The following is a 17,358-nucleotide window of genomic DNA, read 5'->3' as shown; positions in this document are numbered from 1 at the left end:
GGATAGGATAGGGGATTGTATAGGATAGAGGACAGGAGACGATAGAGGATAGGATAGGATAGAGGATAGGATAGCATACAGTATAGGATAGGATAGAGGATAGGATAGGATAGAGGATAGGATAGGATAGAGGATAGGACAGGATAGATTATAGAATAGGATAGAGGATAGGATAAGATAGCGGATAGGATAGGATTGAGGATAGGATAGGATAGAGGAGAGGATAGGATAGAGGATTGGATAGGTTATTGGATAGGATAGAGGATAGGATAGGATAGAGGATAGTATAGGATAGAGGATAGGATAGGATAGAGGATAGTATAGGATAGAGGATAGGATAGTATAGAGGATAGGATAGGGGATTGGATAGGATAGAGTATAGGATACGATAGAGGATAGGATCGGATAGAGGATAGGATAGGGGATTGGATAGGATAGACAATTGGAGACGATAGAGGATAGGATAGGGGATTGTATAGGATAGAGAATAGGAGGCGATAGAGGATAGGATAGGGGATTGTATAGGATAGAGGACAGGAGACGATAGAGGATAGGATAGGATAGAGGATAGGATAGGATAGGATACAGGATAGGATAGGATAGAGGATAGGATAGGATAGAGGATAGGATAGGATAGAGGATAGGATAGGATAGAGGATAGGATAGGGGATTGTATAGGATAGAGGACAGGAGACGATAGAGGATAGGATAGGATAGAGGATAGGATAAGATAGAGCATAGGATATGATAGAGGATAGGATAGGATAGGATACAGGATAGGATAGGATAGAGGTTAGTATAGGATAGAGGATAGGATAGGATAGAGGATAGGATAGGGGATTGTATAGGATAGAGGGTAGGATAGGATAGCGGATAGGATAGCATATAGGATTGGATAGGATAGAGGATAGAATAGGATAGAGGATAGGATAGGATAACGGATCGGATAGGATATAGGATTGGATAGGATAGAGGATAGGATACGATAGAGGATAGGATAGGATAGAGGATAGGATAGGGGATTGGATAGGATAGAGGATAGGATAGGATATAGGATAGGATAGGATAGATTATAGGATAGGATAGAGGATAGGATAGGATAGAGGATAGGATAGGATAGATAATAGGATAGGATCGAGTATAGAATAGGATAGAGGATAGGATAGGATAGAGGATAGCATAGGATTGAGGATAGGATAGGATAGAGTAAGGGATAGGATAGAGGATCGGATAGGTGATTCGATAGGATAGAGGATAGGATAGAATACAGGATAGGATAGAGGATTGGATAGGATAGAGTATAGGATACGATAGAGGATAGGATCGGATAGGGGAAAGGATAGGGGATTGGATAGGATAGAGGACACGACAGGATATAGGATAGGATAGGATAGATTATAGGATAGGATACGATAGATGATAGGATAGGATAGAGGATAGGATAGGGGATTGGATAGGATAGAGGATAGGAGACGATAGAGGATAGGATAGGGGATTGGATAGGATAGAGGATAGGATAGGGGATTGTATAGGAAAGAGGATAGGATAGGATAGAGGATAGGATAGGATAGAGGATAGGATATTATAGAGGATAGGATAGGATAGAGGATAGAATAGGATAGAGGATAGGATAGGATTGAGGCTAGGATAGGATAGAGGATAGGATAGGATAGAGGTTAGGATAGGATAGAGGACAGGATAGGATAGAGGATAAGATAGGGGATTGGATAGGATAGAGTATAGGATACGATAGAGGATCGGATAGGATAGAGGATAGGATAGGGGATTGGTTAGGATAGAGGATAGGAGACGATAGAGGATAGGATAGGGGATTGGATAGGATAGAGTATAGGATACGATAGAGGATAGGATCGGATAGGGGAAAGGATAGGGGATTGGATAGGATAGAGGATACGACAGGATATAGGATAGGATAGGATAGATTATAGGATAGGATACGATAGATGATAGGATAGGTTAGAGGATAGGATAGGGGATTGGATAGGATAGAGGATAGGATAGGGTAGAGGATAGGATCGGATAGAGGATAGGATAGGGGATTGGATAGGATAGAGTATAGGATACGATAGAGGATAGGATCGGATAGTGGAAAGGATAGGGGATTGGATAGGATAGAGGATACGACAGGATATAGGATAGGATAGGATAGATTATAGGATAGGATAGAGGATAGGATAGGATAGAGGATAGGATAGGATTGAGGATAGGATAGGATAGAGTAAAGGATAGGATAGAGGATCGGATACGTGATTGGATAGGATAGAGGATAGGATAGGATAGAGGATAGGATAGGATAGAGGATAGTATAGGATAGAGGATAGGATAGGATAGAGGATAAGATAGGGGATTGGATAGGATAGAGGATAGGAGACGATAAAGGATAGGATAGGGGATTGGATAGGATAGAGGATAGGATAGGGGATTTTATAGGAAAGAGGATAGGATATGATAGAGGATAGGATAGGATAGAGGATAGGATAGGATAGAGGATAGGATAGGGGATTGGATAGGATAGAGGATAGGATAGGATACAGGATAGGATAGGATAGATTATAGGATAGGATAGAGGATAGGATAGGATACAGGATAGGATAGGATAGATAATAGGATAGGATAGAGGATAGGATCGAGGATTGGATAGGATAGGATAAGATAGAGGATACGATATAGGATTGGATAGGATAGAGAATAGGATACGATAGAGGATAGGATTGGATAGAGAATAGGATAGGATAGAGGATACGATAGGATAGAGGATAGGATAGAGGATAGGATATAGGATTGGATAGGATAGGATAAGATAGAGGATAGGATAGAGGATTGGATAGGATAGGATAAGATAGAGGATAAGATAAGGGATTGGATAGGATAGAGGATACGATATTATAGAGGATAGGATAGGATAGAGGATAGGATCGGATAGAGGATAAGATAGGGGATTGGATAGGATAGAGTATAGGATACGATAGAGGATCGGATAGGATAGAGGATAGGATAGGGGATTGGATAGGATAGAGGTTAGGATAGGGGATTGTATAGGAAAGAGGATAGGATAGGATAGAGGATAGGATAGGATAGGATAGAGGATAGGATATAGGATTGGATATGATAGAGGATAGGATACTATAGACGATAGGATAGGGGATTGGATAGGATAGAGGATACGATAGGATTGAGGATAGGATAGGTTAGAGGCTCGGATATTATAGAGGGTAGGATATAATACAGGATATGATAGGATAGATGATATTATAGGATAGAGGACGGGATAGGATAGAGGATACGATCTTATGGAGGATAGGATAGGATGGAGGAAAGTATAGGGTAGTGGAAAGGATAGGATAGGGGATAGGATAGGGGATTGGATAGGATAGAGGATAGGAGGCGAAAGAGGATAGGATTGGATAGAGGATAGGATAGGATAGAGGATAGGGTAGGATAGAGGATAGGATAGGATAGAGGATAGGATATGATAGGGAATAGGATAGGATAGAGGACAGGATAGGATAGAGGATAGAGGATAGGATACAGGATAGGATACAGGATAGGATAGAGGATAGGATAGAGGATAGGATAGGATAGGGGATAGGATAGGATAGAGGATAGGATAGGATTGAGGCTAGGATAGGATAGTGGATAGGATAGGATAGAGGATAGGATAGGATAGGATAGAGGATAGGATAGAGGATAGGATAGAGGATAGGATAGAGGATTGGATAGGATAGAGGATATTATAGGATAGGAGATAGGATAGGATAGGATTGAGGATAGGATGGTATAGAGGATAGGATAGGATAGAGGATAGGATAGGATAGAGGATAGGTTAGGATAGAGGATAGGATAGAATTGAGGATAGGATATGCTTGAGGATAGGATAGGATAGAGGATAGGATAGGATAGAGGATAGGATAGGATAGAGGATAGGATAGGATAGAGGATAGGCTAGGATAGGATAGAGGATAGGATATAGGATTGGATATGATAGAGAATAGGATATAGGATTGGATATGATAAAGGATAGGATACTATAGACGATAGGATAGGGGATTGGATATTATAGAGGGTAGGATAGGATTGAGGATAGGAAAGGTTGGAGGCTCGGATATTATAGAGGATAGGATATAATACAGGATATGATAGGATAGATGATATTATAGGATAGAGGACGGGATAGGATAGAGGATACGATCTTATGGAGGATAGGATAGGATGGAGGAAAGTATAGGGTAGTGGAAAGGATAGGATAGAGGATAGGATAGGGGATTGGATAGGATAGAGGATAGGAGGCGAAAGAGGATAGGATTGGATAGAGGATAGGATAGGATAGAGGATAGGATAGGATAGAGGATAGGATAGGTTAGAGGATAGGATATGATAGGGAATAGGATAGGATAGAGGACAGGATAGGATAGAGGATAGGATTGGATAGAGGATAGGATATGGGATTGGATAGGATAGAGCAGACGATAGCGGATAGGATAGGGGATTGGACTGGATAGAGGATAGGATATGACAGAGGATAGGATAGGATAGACGATAGGATAGAGAATAGGATAGGATAGAGGATAGGCTAGGATAGAGCAGACGATAGAGAATACGATATGATTCAGGATAGGATAGGATAGAGCAGACGATAGCGGATAGGATAGGGGATTGGATAGGATAGAGAATAGGATAGGATAGAGGATTGACTAGGATAGAGGATAGGATAGGATAGAGGATAGGATAGGATAGAGGATAGGATAGGATAGAGGATAGGATAGGATAGAGGATAGGATAGGATAGAGGATAGGATAGAGGATAGAGGATAGGATAGAGGATAGGATAGAGGATAGGATAGAGGATTGGATAGGATAGGGGATATTATAGGATAGAGGGTAGGATAGGATAGCGGATAGGATAGGATATAGGATAGGATAGGAAAGAGGATAGGATAGGATAGAGGGTAGGATAGAGGATAGAGGATAGGATAGAGGATAGGATAGAGGACTGGATATTATAGGGGATATTATAGGATAGAGGGTAGGATAGGATAGGGGATTGGATAGGATAGAGGATAGGATAGGATAGAGGATAGGATAGAGGATTGGTTAGAGGATTGGATAGGGTAGTGGATATTATAGGATAGAGGGTAGGATAGGATAGCGGATAGGATAGGATATAGGATAGGATAGGAAAGAGGATAGGATAGGATAGAGGGTAGGATGGGATAGAGGATAGGATAGGATAGAGGATAGGATACGATAGAGGATATGATAGGATAGAGGATAGGATAGGATAGAGGATAGGATAGGATAGAGGATAGGATAGGATAGGATAGATGATAGGATAGAGGATAGGATAGGATAGATGATAGGATAGAGGATAGGATAGGATAGAGGATAGGATAGGGTAGAGGATAGGATAGGATAGAGGATAGGATAGGATAGAGGATAGGATAGGATAGAGGATAGGATAGGATAGAGGATAGGCTAGGATAGGATAGAGGATAGGATATAGGATTGGATATGATAGAGAATAGGATATAGGATTGGATATGATAGAGGATAGGATACTATAGACGATAGGATAGGGGATTGGATATTATAGAGGATAGGATAGGATTGAGGATAGGAAAGGTTAGAGGCTCGGATATTATAGAGGATAGGATATAATACAGGATATGATAGGATAGATGATATTATAGGATAGAGGACGGGATAGGATAGAGGATACGATCTTATGGAGGATAGGATAGTATGGAGGAAAGTATAGGGTAGTGGAAAGGATAGGATAGAGGATAGGATAGGGGATTGGATAGGAGAGAGGATAGGAGGCGAAAGAGGATGGGATTGGATAGAGAATAGGATAGAGGATAGGATAGAGGATTGGATAGGATAGAGGATATTATAGGATAGAGGATGGGATAGGATAGTGGATAGGATAGGATGAAGTATAGGATAGAATTGAGGATAGGATAGGATAGAGGATACGATATTATAGAGGATAGGATAGGATAGAGGATAGGATCGGATAAAGGATAAGATAGGGGATTGGATAGGATAGAGTATAGGATACGATAGAGGATCGAATAGGATAGAGGATAGGATAGGGGATTGGATAGGATAGAGGTTAGGATAGGGGATTATATAGGAAAGAGGATAGGATAGGATAGAGGATAGGATAGGATAGGATAGAGGATAGGATATAGGATTGGATATGATAGAGGATAGGATACTATAGACGATAGGATAGGGGATTGGATAGGATAGAGGATACGATAGGATTGAGGATAGGATAGGTTAGAGGCTCGGATATTATAGAGGGTAGGATATAATACAGGATATGATAGGATAGATGATATTATAGGATAGAGGACGGGATAGGATAGAGGATACGATCTTATGGAGGATAGGATAGGATGGAGGAAAGTATAGGGTAGTGGAAAGGATAGGATAGGGGATAGGATAGGGGATTGGATAGGATAGAGGATAGGAGGCGAAAGAGGATAGGATTGGATAGAGGATAGGATAGGATAGAGGATAGGGTAGGATAGAGGATAGGATAGGATAGAGGATAGGATATGATAGGGAATAGGATAGGATAGAGGACAGGATAGGATAGAGGATAGAGGATAGGATACAGGATAGGATACAGGATAGGATAGAGGATAGGATAGAGGATAGGATAGGATAGGGGATAGGATAGGATAGAGGATAGGATAGGATTGAGGCTAGGATAGGATAGTGGATAGGATAGGATAGAGGATAGGATAGGATAGGATAGAGGATAGGATAGAGGATAGGATAGAGGATAGGATAGAGGATTGGATAGGATAGAGGATATTATAGGATAGGAGATAGGATAGGATAGGATTGAGGATAGGATGGTATAGAGGATAGGATAGGATAGAGGATAGGATAGGATAGAGGATAGGTTAGGATAGAGGATAGGATAGAATTGAGGATAGGATATGCTTGAGGATAGGATAGGATAGAGGATAGGATAGGATAGAGGATAGGATAGGATAGAGGATAGGATAGGATAGAGGATAGGCTAGGATAGGATAGAGGATAGGATATAGGATTGGATATGATAGAGAATAGGATATAGGATTGGATATGATAAAGGATAGGATACTATAGACGATAGGATAGGGGATTGGATATTATAGAGGGTAGGATAGGATTGAGGATAGGAAAGGTTGGAGGCTCGGATATTATAGAGGATAGGATATAATACAGGATATGATAGGATAGATGATATTATAGGATAGAGGACGGGATAGGATAGAGGATACGATCTTATGGAGGATAGGATAGGATGGAGGAAAGTATAGGGTAGTGGAAAGGATAGGATAGAGGATAGGATAGGGGATTGGATAGGATAGAGGATAGGAGGCGAAAGAGGATAGGATTGGATAGAGGATAGGATAGGATAGAGGATAGGATAGGATAGAGGATAGGATAGGTTAGAGGATAGGATATGATAGGGAATAGGATAGGATAGAGGACAGGATAGGATAGAGGATAGGATTGGATAGAGGATAGGATATGGGATTGGATAGGATAGAGCAGACGATAGCGGATAGGATAGGGGATTGGACTGGATAGAGGATAGGATATGACAGAGGATAGGATAGGATAGACGATAGGATAGAGAATAGGATAGGATAGAGGATAGGCTAGGATAGAGCAGACGATAGAGAATACGATATGATTCAGGATAGGATAGGATAGAGCAGACGATAGCGGATAGGATAGGGGATTGGATAGGATAGAGAATAGGATAGGATAGAGGATTGACTAGGATAGAGGATAGGATAGGATAGAGGATAGGATAGGATAGAGGATAGGATAGGATAGAGGATAGGATAGGATAGAGGATAGGATAGGATAGAGGATAGGATAGAGGATAGAGGATAGGATAGAGGATAGGATAGAGGATAGGATAGAGGATTGGATAGGATAGGGGATATTATAGGATAGAGGGTAGGATAGGATAGCGGATAGGATAGGATATAGGATAGGATAGGAAAGAGGATAGGATAGGATAGAGGGTAGGATAGAGGATAGAGGATAGGATAGAGGATAGGATAGAGGACTGGATATTATAGGGGATATTATAGGATAGAGGGTAGGATAGGATAGGGGATTGGATAGGATAGAGGATAGGATAGGATAGAGGATAGGATAGAGGATTGGTTAGAGGATTGGATAGGGTAGTGGATATTATAGGATAGAGGGTAGGATAGGATAGCGGATAGGATAGGATATAGGATAGGATAGGAAAGAGGATAGGATAGGATAGAGGGTAGGATGGGATAGAGGATAGGATAGGATAGAGGATAGGATACGATAGAGGATATGATAGGATAGAGGATAGGATAGGATAGAGGATAGGATAGGATAGAGGATAGGATAGGATAGGATAGATGATAGGATAGAGGATAGGATAGGATAGATGATAGGATAGAGGATAGGATAGGATAGAGGATAGGATAGGGTAGAGGATAGGATAGGATAGAGGATAGGATAGGATAGAGGATAGGATAGGATAGAGGATAGGATAGGATAGAGGATAGGCTAGGATAGGATAGAGGATAGGATATAGGATTGGATATGATAGAGAATAGGATATAGGATTGGATATGATAGAGGATAGGATACTATAGACGATAGGATAGGGGATTGGATATTATAGAGGATAGGATAGGATTGAGGATAGGAAAGGTTAGAGGCTCGGATATTATAGAGGATAGGATATAATACAGGATATGATAGGATAGATGATATTATAGGATAGAGGACGGGATAGGATAGAGGATACGATCTTATGGAGGATAGGATAGTATGGAGGAAAGTATAGGGTAGTGGAAAGGATAGGATAGAGGATAGGATAGGGGATTGGATAGGAGAGAGGATAGGAGGCGAAAGAGGATGGGATTGGATAGAGAATAGGATAGAGGATAGGATAGAGGATTGGATAGGATAGAGGATATTATAGGATAGAGGATGGGATAGGATAGTGGATAGGATAGGATGAAGTATAGGATAGAATTGAGGATAGGATAGGATAGAGGATACGATATTATAGAGGATAGGATAGGATAGAGGATAGGATCGGATAAAGGATAAGATAGGGGATTGGATAGGATAGAGTATAGGATACGATAGAGGATCGAATAGGATAGAGGATAGGATAGGGGATTGGATAGGATAGAGGTTAGGATAGGGGATTATATAGGAAAGAGGATAGGATAGGATAGAGGATAGGATAGGATAGGATAGAGGATAGGATATAGGATTGGATATGATAGAGGATAGGATACTATAGACGATAGGATAGGGGATTGGATAGGATAGAGGATACGATAGGATTGAGGATAGGATAGGTTAGAGGCTCGGATATTATAGAGGGTAGGATATAATACAGGATATGATAGGATAGATGATATTATAGGATAGAGGACGGGATAGGATAGAGGATACGATCTTATGGAGGATAGGATAGGATGGAGGAAAGTATAGGGTAGTGGAAAGGATAGGATAGAGGATAGGATAGGGGATTGGATAGGATAGAGGATAGGAGGCGAAAGAGGATAGGATTGGATAGAGGATAGGATAGGATAGAGGATAGGATAGGATAGAGGATAGGATAGGATAGAGGATAGGATATGATAGGGAATAGGATAGGATAGAGGACAGGATAGGATAGAGGATAGGATTGGATAGAGGATAGGATATGGGATTGGATAGGATAGAGCAGACGATAGCGGATAGGATAGGGGATTGGACTGGATAGAGGATAGGATATGACAGAGGATAGGATAGGATAGAGGGTAGGATGGGATAGAGGATAGGATAGGATAGAGGATAGGATACGATAGAGGATATGATAGGATAGAGGATAGGATAGGATAGAGGATAGGATAGGATAGAGGATAAGATAGAGGATAGGATAGGATTGAGGATAGGATAGGATAGAGGATAGGATAGGATAGGATAGAGGATAGGATAGGATAGGATAGATGATAGGATAGAGGATAGGATAGGATAGAGGATAGGATAGGGTAGAGGATAGGATAGGATAGAGGATAGGATAGGATAGAGGATAGGATAGGATAGAGGATAGGATAGGATAGAGGATAGGCTAGGATAGGATAGAGGATAGGATATAGGATTGGATATGATAGAGAATAGGATATAGGATTGGATATGATAGAGGATAGGATACTATAGACGATAGGATAGGGGATTGGATATTATAGAGGATAGGATAGGATTGAGGATAGGAAAGGTTAGAGGCTCGGATATTATAGAGGATAGGATATAATACAGGATATGATAGGATAGATGATATCATAGGATAGAGGACGGGATAGGATAGAGGATACGATCTTATGGAGGATAGGATAGTATGGAGGAAAGTATAGGGTAGTGGAAAGGATAGGATAGAGGATAGGATAGGGGATTGGATAGGAGAGAGGATAGGAGGCGAAAGAGGATGGGATTGGATAGAGAATAGGATAGAGGATAGGATAGAGGATTGGATAGGATAGAGGATATTATAGGATAGAGGATGGGATAGGATAGTGGATAGGATAGGATGAAGTATAGGATAGAATTGAGGATAGGATAGGATAGAGGATAGGATAGGATAGAGGATAGGACAGGATAGAGGATAGGATATGATAGGGAATAGGATAGGATAGATAATAGGATAGGATCGAGTATAGAATAGGATAGAGGATAGGATAGGATAGAGGATAGGATAGGATTGAGGATAGGATAGGATAGAGTAAGGGATAGGATAGAGGATCGGATAGAGGATAGGATAGGATAGAGGATAGGATAGGATAGAGGATAGGATAGGATAGAGGATAGGATAGGATAGAGGATAGGATAGGATAGAGGATAGGATACGATAGATGATAGGATAGGATAGAGGATAGTATTGGATAGAGGATAGGACAGGGTAGAGGATAGGATAGGATAGAGGATAGGATAGGATAGAGGATAGGATAGGGGATTGGATAGGATAGAGGATAGGATAGGATATAGGATAGGATAGGATAGATTATAGGATAGGATAGAGGATAGGATAGATAGAGGATAGGATAGGATAGATAATAGGATAGGATCGAGTATAGAATAGGATAGAGGATAGGATAGGATAGAGGATAGGATAGGATTGAGGATAGGATAGGATAGAGTAAGGGACAGGATAGAGGATCGGATAGAGGATAGGATAGGATAGAGGATAGGATAGGATAGAGGATAGGATAGGATAGAGGATAGGATAGGATAGAGGATAGGATACGATAGATGATAGGATAGGATAGAGGATAGGATAGGGGATTGGATAGGATAGAGGATAGGATAGGGTAGAGGATAGGATCGGATAGAGGATAGGATAGGGGATTGGATAGGATAGAGGATAGGATAGGGGATTGGATAGGATAGAGTATAGGATACGATAGAGGATAGGATCGGATAGGGGAAAGGATAGGGGATTGGATAGGATAGAGGATACGACAGGATATAGGATAGGATAGGATAGAGGATAGGATAGGATAGAGGATAGGATAGTATAGAGGATAGGATAGACAATTGGAGACGATAGAGGATAGGATAGGGGATTGTATAGGATAGAGAATAGGAGACGATAGAGGATAGGATAGGGGATTGTATAGGATAGAGGACAGGAGACGATAGAGGATAGGATAGGATAGAGGATAGGATAGGATAGGATACAGGATAGGATAGGATACAGGATAGGATAGGATAGAGGATAGGATAGGATAGAGGATAGGATAGGGGATTGTATAGGATAGAGGACAGGAGACGATAGAGGATAGGATAGGATAGAGGATAGGATAAGATAGAGCATAGGATATGATAGAGGATAGGATAGGATAGGATACAGGATAGGATAGGATAGAGGTTAGTATAGGATAGAGGATAGGATAGGATAGAGGATAGGATAGGGGATTGTATAGGATAGAGGGTAGGATAGGATAGCGGATAGGAGAGCATATAGGATTGGATAGGATAGAGGATAGAATAGGATAGAGGATAGGATAGAATAACGGATCGGATAGGATATAGGATTGGATAGGATAGAGGATAGGATACGATAGAGGATAGGATAGGATAGAGGATAGGATAGGGGATTGGATAGGATAGAGGATAGGATAGGATATAGGATAGGATAGGATAGATTATAGGATAGGATAGAGGATAGGATAGGATAGAGGATAGGATAGGATAGATAATAGGATAGGATCGAGTATAGAATAGGATAGAGGATAGGATAGGATAGAGGATAGGATAGGATTGAGGATAGGATAGGATAGAGTAAGGGATAGGATAGAGGATCGGATAGGTGATTCGATAGGATAGAGGATAGGATAGGATAGAGGATAGGATAGGATAGAGGATAGGATAGGATAGAGGATAGGATACGATAGATGATAGGATAGGATAGAGGATAGGATAGGGGATTGGATAGGATAGAGGATAGGATAGGGTAGAGGATAGGATCGGATAGAGGATAGGATAGGGGATTGGATAGGATAGAGTATAGGATACGATAGAGGATAGGATCGGATAGGGGAAAGGATAGGGGATTGGATAGGATAGAGGATACGAAAGGATATACACATAGGATAGGATAGGATAGATTATCGGATAGGATAGAGGATAGGATAGGATAGAGGATAGGATAGGATAGAGGATAGGATAGGATTGAGGATAGGATAGGATAGAGTAAAGGATAGGATAGAGGATCGGATACGTGATTGGATAGGATAGAGGATAGGATAGGATAGAGGATAGGATAGGATAGAGGATAGGATAGGATAGAGGATAGGATAGGATAGAGTATAGGATACGATAGATGATAGGATAGGATAGAGGATAGGATAGGGGATTGGATAGGATAGAGGATAGGATAGTGTAGAGGATAGGATCGGATAGAGGATAGGATAGGGGATTGGATAGGATAGAGTATAGGATACGATAGAGGATAGGATCGGATAGGGGAAAGGATAGGGGATTGGATAGGATAGAGGATAGGAGACGACAGAGGATATTATAGGGGATTGGATAGGATAGAGGATAGGATACGATAGAGGATCGGATAGGATAGAGGATAGGATAGGGGATTGGTTAGGATAGAGGATAGGAGACGATAGAGGATAGGATAGGGGATTGGATAGGATAGAGTATAGGATACGATAGAGGATAGGATCGGATAGGGGAAAGGATAGGGGATTGGATAGGATAGAGGATACGACAGGATATAGGATAGGATAGGATAGATTATAGGATAGGATACGATAGATGATAGGATAGGATAGAGGATAGGATAGGGGATTGGATAGGATAGAGGATAGGAGACGATAGAGGATAGGATAGGGGATTGGATAGGATAGAGGATAGGATAGGGGATTGTATAGGAAAGAGGATAGGATAGGATAGAGGATAGGATAGGATAGAGGATAGGATATTATAGAGGATAGGATAGGATAGAGGATAGAATAGGATAGAGGATAGGATAGGATTGAGGCTAGGATAGGATAGAGGATAGGATAGGATAGAGGATAGGATAGGATAGAGGATAGGATAGGATAGAGTATAGGATAGGATAGAGGATAGGATAGGATAGAGGATAGGATAGAGGATAGGATAGGGGATTGTATAGGATAGAGGACAGGAGACGATAGAGGATAGGATAGGATAGAGGCTAGGATAGCATACAGTATAGGATAGGATAGAGGATAGGATAGGATAGAGGATAGGATAGGATAGAGGATAGGATAGGATAGAGGATAGGATAGGATAGATTATAGAATAGGATAGAGGATAGGATAAGATAGAGGATAGGATAGGATTGAGGATAGGATAGGATAGAGGAAAGGATAGGATAGAGGATAGGATCGGATAGAGGATAGGATAGGGGATTGGATAGGATAGAGTATAGGATACGATAGAGGATAGGGGAAAGGATAGGGGATTGGATAGGATAGAGGATAGGATAGGATAGAGAATAGGATAGAGGATAGGATAGGGGATTGTATAGGATAGAGGACAGGAGACGATAGAGGATAGGATAGGATAGAGGATAGGATAGCATACAGTATAGGATAGGATAGAGGATAGGATAGGATAGAGGATAGGATAGGATAGAGGATAGGACAGGATAGATTATAGAATAGGATAGAGGATAGGATAAGATAGCGGATAGGATAGGATTGAGGATAGGATAGGATAGAGGAGAGGATAGGATAGAGGATTGGATAGGTTATTGGATAGGATAGAGGATAGGATAGGATAGAGGATAGGATAGGATAGAGGATAGGATAGGGGATTGGATAGGATAGAGGATAGGATAGGATAGAGGATAGGATAGGATTGAGGATACTATAGGATAGAGTAAAGGATAGGATAGAGGATCGGATACGTGATTGGATAGGATAGAGGATAGGATATGATAGAGGATAGGATAGGATAGAGGATAGGATAGGATAGAGGATAGGATAGGATAGAGGATAGGATAGGATAGAGGATAGGATACGATAGATGATAGGATAGGATAGAGGATAGGATAGGGGATTGGATAGGATAGAGGATAGGATAGTGTAGAGGATAGGATCGGATAGAGGATAGGATAGGGGATTGGATAGGATAGAGTATAGGATACGATATAGGATAGGATCGGATAGGGGAAAGGATAGGGGATTGGATAGGATAGAGGATAGGAGACGACAGAGGATATTATAGGGGATTGGATAGGATAGAGGATAGGAGACGATAGAGGATAGGACAGGGGATTGTATAGGATAGAGGACAGGAGACGATAGAGGATAGGATAGGATAGAGGATAGGATAGGATAGAGGATAGGATAGGATAGAGTATAGGATAGGATATAGGATAGGATAGGATAGAGGATAGGATAGAGGATAGGATAGGGGATTGTATAGGATAGAGGACAGGAGACGATAGAGGATAGGATAGGATAGAGGATAGGATAGCATACAGTATAGGATAGGATAGAGGATAGGATAGGATAGAGGATAGGATAGGATAGAGGATAGGATAGGTTATTGGATAGGATAGAGGATAGGATAGGATAGAGGATAGTATAGGATAGAGGATAGGATAGGATAGAGGATAGTATAGGATAGAGGATAGGATAGGATAGAGGATAGGATAGGGGATTGGATAGGATAGAGGATAGGATAGGATAGAGGATAGGATAGGATAGAGGTTAGGATAGGATAGAGGATAGGATAGGATAGAGGATAAGATAGGGGATTGGATAGGATAGAGGATAGGAGACGATAGAGGATAGGATAGGGGATTGGATAGGATAGAGGATAGGATAGGGGATTGTATAGGAAAGAGGATAGGATAGGATAGAGGATAGGATAGGATAGAGGATAGGATATTATAGAGGATAGGATAGGATAGAGGATAGAATAGGATAGAGGATAGGATAGGATTGAGGCTAGGATAGGATAGAGGATAGGATAGGATAGAGGTTAGGATAGGATAGAGGATAGGATAGGATAGAGGATAAGATAGGGGATTGGATAGGATAGAGTATAGGATACGATAGAGGATCGGATAGGATAGAGGATAGGATAGGGGATTGGTTAGGATAGAGGATAGGAGACGATAGAGGATAGGATAGGGGATTGGATAGGATAGAGTATAGGATACGATAGAGGATAGGATCGGATAGGGGAAAGGATAGGGGATTGGATAGGATAGAGGATACGACAGGATATAGGATAGGATAGGATAGATTATAGGATAGGATACGATAGATGATAGGATAGGATAGAGGATAGGATAGGGGATTGGATAGGATAGAGGATAGGAGACGATAGAGGATAGGATAGGGGATTGGATAGGATAGAGGATAGGATAGGGGATTGTATAGGAAAGAGGATAGGATAGGATAGAGGATAGGATAGGATAGAGGATAGGATATTATAGAGGATAGGATAGGATAGAGGATAGAATAGGATAGAGGATAGGATAGGATTGAGGCTAGGATAGGATAGAGGATAGGATAGGATAGAGGTTAGGATAGGATAGAGGACAGGATAGGATAGAGGATAAGATAGGGGATTGGATAGGATAGAGTATAGGATACGATAGAGGATCGGATAGGATAGAGGATAGGATAGGGGATTGGTTAGGATAGAGGATAGGAGACGATAGAGGATAGGATAGGGGATTGGATAGGATAGAGTATAGGATACGATAGAGGATAGGATCGGATAGGGGAAAGGATAGGGGATTGGATAGGATAGAGGATACGACAGGATATAGGATAGGATAGGATAGATTATAGGATAGGATACGATAGATGATAGGATAGGATAGAGGATAGGATAGGGGATTGGATAGGATAGAGGATAGGATAGGGTAGAGGATAGGATCGGATAGAGGATAGGATAGGGGATTGGATAGGATAGAGTATAGGATACGATAGAGGATAGGATCGGATAGTGGAAAGGATAGGGGATTGGATAGGATAGAGGATACGACAGGATATAGGATAGGATAGGATAGATTATAGGATAGGATAGAGGATAGGATAGGATAGAGGATAGGATAGGATTGAGGATAGGATAGGATAGAGTAAAGGATAGGATAGAGGATCGGATACGTGATTGGATAGGATAGAGGATAGGATAGGATAGAGGATAGGATAGGATAGAGGATAGTATAGGATAGAGGATAGGATAGGATAGAGGATAGGATAGGGGATTGGATAGGATAGAGGATAGGATAGGATAGAGGATAGGATAGGATAGAGGTTAGGATAGGATAGAGGATAGGATAGGATAGAGGATAAGATAGGGGATTGGATAGGATAGAGGATAGGAGACGATAAAGGATAGGATAGGGGATTGGATAGGATAGAGGATAGGATAGGGGATTTTATAGGAAAGAGGATAGGATAGGATAGAGGATAGGATAGGATAGAGGATAGGATATTATAGAGGATAGGATAGGATAGAGGATAGAATAGGATAGAGGATAGGATAGGATTGAGGCTAGGATAGGATAGAGGATAGGATAGGATAGAGGTTAGGATAGGATAGAGGATAGGATAGGATAGAGGATAAGATAGGGGATTGGATAGGATAGAGTATAGGATACGATAGAGGATCGGATAGGATAGAGGATAGGATAGGGGATTGGTTAGGATAGAGGATAGGAGACGATAGAGGATAGGATAGGGGATAGGATAGGATAGAGGATAGTATAGGATAGAGGATAGGATAGGATAGAGGATAGTATAGGATAGAGGATAGGATAGGATAGAGGATAGGA

Source organism: Halictus rubicundus, unplaced genomic scaffold, assembly GCF_050948215.1.
Source record: "Halictus rubicundus isolate RS-2024b unplaced genomic scaffold, iyHalRubi1_principal scaffold0077, whole genome shotgun sequence".
Taxonomy (NCBI): Eukaryota; Metazoa; Arthropoda; class Insecta; order Hymenoptera; family Halictidae; genus Halictus; species Halictus rubicundus.
Note: the sequence above shows the minus strand (reverse complement) of the source record.